Below are 8,602 nucleotides of genomic sequence, written 5' to 3'. Positions count from 1 at the left end.
GGTGAAAGAGGAGAATGAAAAAGTTGGCCTGAAACTTAACATTCAAAAAACTAAGATCATGGCATCCAGTCCCATCACTTCCTGGCAAATAGAAGGGGAAAAAGTGGAAGCAGTGACAGATTTTATCTACATGGGCTCCAAAATTGCTGTGGATGATGACTGCAGCCATGAAATTAAAACATACTTTCTCCTTGGAAGAAAAGTTATGCCAAACCTAGACTGTGTATTAAAAACCAAAGAAATCACTTTGCTGACAAAGGTCCATATAGTCAAAGCTATGGTTTTTCCAGTCGTCCTGTATAGATATGAGAATTGGACCATAAAGAAATCATGAACACTGAAGAATAGATTCTTTGGAATTGTGATTCTGGGAAGATTCTTAAGAGTCCCTTGGACTGCAAGGAAATCAAACCAGTCAATCATAAAGGAAATCAATCCTGAATATTCTTTGGAAGGGCTAAAACAGAAGCTGAAGCTCCAATACTTTGGCCACTTGATGCAAAAATCTGATTCATTGGAAAAAGACTCTGATGCTAGGAAAGATTGAAGGTAAATGGAGAAGAGGGCAGCAGAAGATGAGATGGTTAGATAGCATCACAGACTCAATGGACATGAATTTGAGCAAACTGCAGGAGATAGTGAGGGACAGAGGAACCTGACATGCTGCAGTCCACGGGATTGCAAAGAGTCAGACACAGCTTAGTGAACGAACAACAAATCACACTGAATTATCTAAACCCACTTCCAGGCTTTCTAAGTAGAAGAGACCTATAGTCAGAGAAGGACTTTGATTTCCCCAGAAAATACAATGAATGAGAGTATTTTTCTAAACATTCCAATTAATGGGATAATGTAATGAATGTTGCTAGGTCAAATAATGTAGTTGCATGAAAAAGTGTTTAAACTGCCGCCAGCAAAGATTTTTAATCTCCCTGAAGGAAACGTAGTATTTAGGCCCTTTAGAAACATCTCTTTGCAAGTAATCAAGTTGGCAAACATAGTATTTCTCAGTGTACAAGCCCAATCTCAGAGCACTTGTTTATCACTGCATGTTTGCTAGAGGCACTTGTAAATAAAAAAGTTGCTTTCCTTTGAAAAATAATAGAAATCCTTGCCCATTCTCCATGGTTATTCAGAGTAGAGATAGTTTTCTTAATAAGAAAAAAAGTGCATGTGTGAATAAAAGTGCATTTTTAGTTCAAAGAATGGAATGATGCCCTTTTCAATGTGACATCAGTTAAAGAGCAGGCAATATGACTGTGTCTTTGTGAGCTTCAAGGAGGAAGGACCAGTCAAGCTCTGAAGACAACAGGAGGGTTGACATGGTTGAGGTAGTTTGCTATAGAGTGCTGAGGGGAACTAGTTGGTGAGGACTTTATTCATTCAATTGGGAAATATTTATTATGTATCTATTGGGTATCAGCCACTGTTTTAGAAGCTGAATGAGGATATGAGATTTCACAAAATAGCTTATGGTGAGATACAAAGGGCTCTGAACAAGAAAATCTGGTTATAGTTCTGTGAATGGCCTGGGTAATTTCTTGCCCCCTCTGGGCTCTCATTTATATGTATATAAAATGGGGAGATGAGATTGAACTACATGATCCCCAAGGTCACATACATCTCTGTCATTAAGATACCACCAGTCAACTAAAAAATGAAAAATGTGTCAGCAGTTTCAATGTGGAAGTTCAATCCTCTAAGGTTGAATATGAGAATAGGTTGAGGAAACTGCTGACATGGCTGGCATAATGGATAGAGAGAGTTCATAATTCTTTTTGATGAGGGTGTAGAAAATTGGGTGAAAGGTGTGTGGCAGGGGTCTGAGAAAATTACAGGTAAGGACTGTGCATATTTCTCCACATCGCTGTACCACTAAAGCGATGGTCTGCAGTCAAATGAACACAGAGACTAAAGCCAGGCTGAGTGTTGGCTTTATGGTGTAAGAAAAAGGACTTTTGTGATAGTCCTGAAGTTCTGTTGCTTTTACATCTCACTCAGTTATCAGCTCATTGAGGTCTCCCTCTGTTATCTCCTATCTTTGTGACACTGGTCAGTTTCTAACAGTTTCTGATTGAGGTTAATGTGTTCGTTATATGAGATAAAACATACAAGATACTTAAAGTAAAACTTGATACTGAGTAAGTTCTAGAGTGTCAGTTTCTTTTCTTTCTAGTATAAAAGCACAGTGATCTGGGATCTTCTATTATAGAGGCAAACTGTGAACATATATTCCTTTAGAGTTATTCTTTCATGACGGTAATGGTGACTTTTGCATTCATCTCATTGGACTGAAGTATGTGTTCTCTCTCACAAGGATTTCCAATTATAGGCTTGTATTTTCTCTTTACACCTGATTACTCCTTTTGTCACTGCATCATCCACCTGCTGTCACTTTTCTTTTTAAAGCACAATTTGGATCAAATCATGCTCTTGAGCAAAATTCTACAATGGCTCCCCATTGCTTGCAGAATAAAATCCCCAGCCCTGAGCTTGTGCTCTAAGCGCTCCATGATCCAGACCCAGCATGCCTTTCCATGTTCATCTTCTATTATATCACTTCATGCACAGGTCCTCTATCCCAGTGGTTCTCAAACCTAAATGTGCTTCAGATTCACCTGGAGGGCTTCTTAAAATGCATGTTTCTGGGCCTCATGCCCAGTGTTTCTGATTCGATAAGTCTGGAGTAAGGTCTTGAAATTGTGCATTTCTGACAAATCTCCAGGTGATTCTGATGCTGCTTGTATGGGGACCACACTTTAAGAACCGTTGTTTGACCACACAAAACACTGGTCCTTTTTGGTATATACCAGATAAGTACTTTTGAAATTGAGCAGGACTCTATGGGCTTTCCCCTGAGACCCATGTCTGCAGCCCACCTTTTGCCTGCAGAAAAACTTTAGCCAAAGAGTAAGCTTCATCAGAGAAGTGAGAAAATGCAGCCACAAAGGAAAACAATGAAATAGGACAAAGTAAGTCATTAAATAAAGTCAAGAACCCTTAGATCCTCCTTAAGGGCTATAAGATAGTATTCTGAGCCATATCCTTTGAGCTGTTTTGTAGATACTGAAATGCCCAGCAGGTAGAAAAAGTTAACTACATGGTGACCAGACTGTAGCCATGACATAAGTTGCCAAAATTCCAAGAAATGACCTCAAAGAAATGGGAACAAACCAGCCTTGGAACTGAAGATTAGCTGTATTTAAAACATTCAAGGTGAAGCTGGTCAGACGACCGATGACCAATTTCAAGATGACTGTCAGAGCTGACTGTGCTGTTTCTGCATGTAAACCCCTCCCTCTGCCTATAAAAGCTCTTGCCCACTGATTGTTAGTGGGGAGAATCAGCCTTTGAACACGATTGTGTCCGTTCCCCTTTGGTTGCCAGCCTCTGGGATAAAGCAAGCTTTCTTTTCCACTAACCTTGCCTATTAAGTATTGGCTTTCAAGGGGTGAGCAGCCAGATCCCACTTTCAGTAACACTTTTGCATCATGGCATTCGTCCCTCAGGTTCCTGCTCTTGGTATAGCTCCACTCACTTTTCAAGTTAATTTCACTTTTTAAGGATGCTTGTCTTGTCACTCAGAATTAGGGAGGAAAGCATTCTTTCGCTAAGCACCCATTAGCTTTCGTGGGTACTTCTTCACCTGCTACTTCTATTTTAGTGTTTTTTCATTTTACATTGTACTAGAGCTAATTGTGTGTTTGCCTGCCCTTTCATTCAATTGTCAGTCCCTTGAGGGAAAGGAGCAGATTTCATTAATCTGAATCCTCAAAAGGCTTAAGTTTTATGATGATGCCTGGGAGGAAGATTTATATTCAGTACATGCTTCCCTCCCCTTCTCTGCTTACTGCTGCCTTCCAGGAAGACAGCAATTTCAAGGTGAGCTACCACTCCTCCTTCTGAGACTGAGAATTTGTAGCGTTTAAGTATCTGAAATATTCCATTCCATCAGCAAGATTAGAGAGAGATTCACCAAAGTTAGAAGGGAACCAACCCAAAATATTGTTCTAGGATAGGTTTCAGGGCTACCTGTGTCATAAAGATGCTAAGACCCACTGTAGCAAGTCAAGCTGTTGTGGTGAACACTATCTAAAGTCAACTCTGATCTAAGGAGGTGTTTGAATTTTTTTAAGAGGACAAGTGTCAGAAGCAATTTCATTTCTGTGGGTAGCCCTTTCCCATGCTGAACGTGAAAAATAAAATAACAGAGAGGAAAAAAAAAAGAAGGCAGAGTAAGTGCATAGTCTGGAATCGTTTTGCTCAAAGTAAATTTCAGGAAATGCAAAATAATCAATCTCTTTAATACCCTTTCGGTTTCCAAACAGCACAGAGTAAATCCAGTTCTTCCACCTGACTCCCTGCTAGCTGTTAGTGAGGATGCTTCTTCTTAGCCTCCCTCTGCTCTTCCTTTTCCCCTGCACACCAGGACCTGCTCCGTTTCTCTGGATTTGTCTGCCTCATGCCATCTTTGGGGGATTCCATCTGACTCCGCAAGTCCTTCTGTCACCTTGAGGTGATGACTACATCCAGCCTAGATCTTTCTCCTGAGACACACACCCTTGGAGCCAACAGTTACTCTAAACTCCCTTTGACTTTTCCACAGGGATCTCAGATTCAATATGCCTCTAAATTAAATTAATTCATCATATTCCGGGTAAGTTGACCATTTCCAGGGCACTGATTGCAAAGAGAACAGGATTGGTTTAACCAATTTGAAAAATTGTTCAAAAATAAAAAACTGAACAAATGCATAGTATCTGAGCCAAAATTTCCACCCCTAGGTAGACTGCTAACAGAAATGGTTACATATGTTCACCAAGAGATATATGTGTTAGTCGCTCAGTCATGTCTGACTCTTTGCAACCCCATAGACTGTAGCTCACCAGGCTCCTCTGTCCATGGAGTTCTCTAGTTAAGAATAATGGAGTGGGTTGCCATTTCTTCTCCAAAGAGATATATACATGAATGTTTATAGGTGCATTCTGCAATAGCTCCAAACTGGAAATCATCCAAGTGGTCCACTGACTATAGAATGAATATGTCAGTTTGGTTTAATCATATGATGAAATACTATAAAACAATAACAGTGAAAAAAACTGTGGAATAAATAATCTACAGAGAACACTGTGGATATTTCATACAAACATTGTTGAATAGAAGCCAGAGGCAGAAGAATACATACCGAATGCTTCCATTTATTTCATTTTACTTTTTATCATGCCATGCAGCATGTGGGATTCCCTCACCAAGGATCTAACCTGGGCCCTTGACAGTGAGGGCACAGAGTCCTAACCAATGGACCACCAGGGAATTCCATCATTCCATTTATGTAAAGCTCAGAAGCAGGCCAAATTAATTTATTCTGTGAGAAATCATGAGGGTGAATACCTTTGGGAGAATGCGATAAGAAGGAAGCATGAGGAGGCTTTAGGTGTGCGGCAAAGTTCTTCTCCTTGATTTGGATGCTTATTTACATAATGGGGTTCAGTTTGTGAAAATTCCTTGAGCAGTGCACTTAAGAGCTGCGCACTTTTTTTAGTGTATGCTTTTGAACTGTGGTGCTGGAGAAGACTCTTGAGAGTCCCTTGGACTGCAAGGAGATCCAACCAGTCCATTCTGAAGGAGATCAGCCCTGGGTGTTCATTGGAAGGACTGATGCTGAGGCTGAAACTCCAATACTTTGGCCACCTCATGCGAAGGGTTGACTCATTGGATAAGACCCTGATGCTGGGAGGGATTGGGGGCAAGAGGATAAGGGGACGACAGAGGATGAGATGGCTGGATAGCATCACCGACTCGATGCACATGAGTTTGAGTAAACTCCGGGAGTTGGTGATGGACAGGGAGGCCTGGCGTGCTGCGATTCATGGGGTTGCAAAGAGTCAGATACGACTGAGCAACTGAACTGAACTGAACTGAGACTTGAATAAGATGCATGAAAAAAGAAAAAGACAAGGGCTACTGTGCTCAGTCTCTTTCCTGCTGAGCTTTCAAGTCTCAGTTATGGTTTCCGTCATATCCCTATTTTGGTACTTTGTAGCTTATTTCCTCCTTGGCAGCCAAATATGTAGCAAATAACCTCAAAAAAAAAAAAAAAAAAAGGAAAATATCCTGTAAGAGGGCAGACTGTGTACAAAGTCCAGTCAAAGTGTTATTCTAAACATCTAGATGTCTGTCCTGGCCTCCATGGTTGCCCCTTCTCATTGCATATCTATGAGGTATAGATTAAAGGTGATTTTTTCTGTCTGTGCAAAACCAATGTGTGTAGGCTCATGTGGTGAAAAATGTGGCCTTTTCTTGCTTAGTTGCCTTTGTCAAAATCAGTTGTCTATATATGATGGATTCATTCCTATATTCTCTGTTCTGTTCTACTGATCTATTTGTTTATTCTCAAGCCAACTACACATTGTTCTGATCATTATTAAACCTTGTGGGAGGTCTGATTTGTAATCTCCAGCTATAAAGAACTCTCCAGAGTCTCACCTCTGTATTTTCTTCTCTAAGAAATAGTTTAGCTCCTCCAAAGATCACTCTCCTTCATAACAATGGACATTTTCTCCAGATCTTAAACTGAGCAATTGTAGGGTTTTACCCAATATTCTTGCCTGGGAAAATGCCATGGGCAGAGGAGCCTGGCAAGCTACAGCCCATGGGGTCACAAAAGAGTTAGACACAACTTAGCAACTAAACAACAACAACAATTCCTCTATCTCAAGGATCTCTCTCCCGCATTGTTGAAAATTATTGTTTCTTATACTTTGTCCATTTAAAAAAGTTGCTTCAAATGGGAAGGGAAATCCTATCCCTTTTGGCCAGAAGCACAAGTCTGTATTACTTTTTTGGGTGCATATCTTTTTGTTCTTTTTCACTAGTTGCTTTAGATATTACAACATAGATTTTTAAGTTATCACGTTAATCCTCAAGCAAAATTATACTGCTTAATAAACATTAAAGAACCTTATACCTAGGTTTTCCATTCACTCTTTTACTCATTTTACCCTTATTATCTTATATATTTTCTCCATATATCGTATGCCACAGTATCTTGTTATTATTTATATTCTAAACTGTTAATAGCATATAAAACATTTCAAGATGCATTTGAGATGCTAATAAAAAGAGTTTTATATTTATTCAGTTATTTACCCTTTTCAGTGCTCTTTATTTTTTCCTATAAATCTGGAGTTTTATCTGCTTTAATTTTCCATCAATCTGAGGAAACTTTTTATCTTTTTGTTCAAGACTCATAATTTTTAACTTTGTATGAATAAAAACCTCTATTATTTTGTCATCATTACTGAGGAATATTTTCTTGGGCACAAAATTCAAAATTGACAGCTTTTTTCCTTTCTAACACTTCAAAATTATTGCTTCTTTTTTTTGGGTCTTCATTGTTTTTGCTGAGAAAATCTGTTATTCATATCACTGTTCTTTTTGCTTTGGATCCATTTGAGATTTTCTCTTTATCTTTGATTTCACATGTTTTCCTTATTTATATCTATGTGTAGTTTTCTTTATCCTACTTGAGATTGGCTTTTTCAATCTGTGGGTTGATGTCTCATCAATTTTGAAAACTGGTGGCCATTTATTTTAAAATATTTTTTCTGCACTATTCTTTCTTTGGCTTCTAGGACTCCAATTACATGTGTTAGAAAATTTTATATAATCCTACAGATTTCAAGTAGTCTTGTTTTTTCCTTGCTTTTTAGTCTTATTTTGTTTCCTTTGTTTTGTTCTGTCTTCAAGCTTATAGGTCCTGACCTCTGCTGAGTCCATTTTGGTCTTAAGGCCTTATATTAAATACTTCATTACTCATATTGTAGTTCTTATTTTTAGTATTTACATTTGGGCTAAAAAATACTTTATTTTCTTTCTACTCAGCTTTTTAATATTGAAATATATTTCAATATATTTGACATACTATATTTTCCACAATAATAGTAATATAATAGTAATAGTTTCAGCATAGTGATTTGACTTATATATATCATGAAATGGTTATCACAATAATTTGAGTGAACATCCATTATCTCATATAGATATGGAATCAAAGAAATAGATTTTGTGTGTTTGTGATGAGAATTCAAGATTTACTCTCCTGAAAACTTTTGTATTTAATATAGAGCAGTGTTAATTTTGTATATTGTGTTGAAGAGAAAGTCCCAGGTCATCACATTTTTAATATGTACCTTATAACTGGAAATTTAAGTACTGTTTGACAGTCTTCATTCATTTCCTTCTCCCTTTACTCCCTGTCTCTGGTAACCAGAAAGTTGCTTCCTTTTTTTCTATTTGTTTTTGAAGCATAATTGGTCTGTACTATGTTAGTTCCTGTTATACAACATAGTGAATTTTTTTTTTTTTACTGTACATTTTTTTGTGTGCTCTTTATTTTTTTATTTATTTATTTTTACTTTACAATACTGTATTGGTTTTGCCATACATTGACATGAATCCACCATGGGTGTACATGAGTTCCGAATCCTGAATCCCCCCTCCCACCACCCTCTCCATATCATCTCTCTGGGTCATCCCAGTACACTAGCCCCAAGCATCCTGTATCCTGTATTGAACCTAGACTGGCGATTCGTTTCTTACA

Source organism: Oryx dammah, unplaced genomic scaffold, assembly GCF_014754425.2.
Source record: "Oryx dammah isolate SB20612 unplaced genomic scaffold, SCBI_Odam_1.1 HiC_scaffold_25, whole genome shotgun sequence".
In the NCBI taxonomy this organism is placed as follows: Eukaryota; Metazoa; Chordata; class Mammalia; order Artiodactyla; family Bovidae; genus Oryx; species Oryx dammah.
The sequence above is the reverse complement of the archived record's forward strand: the minus strand, read 5'-3'. Positions refer to the sequence as shown.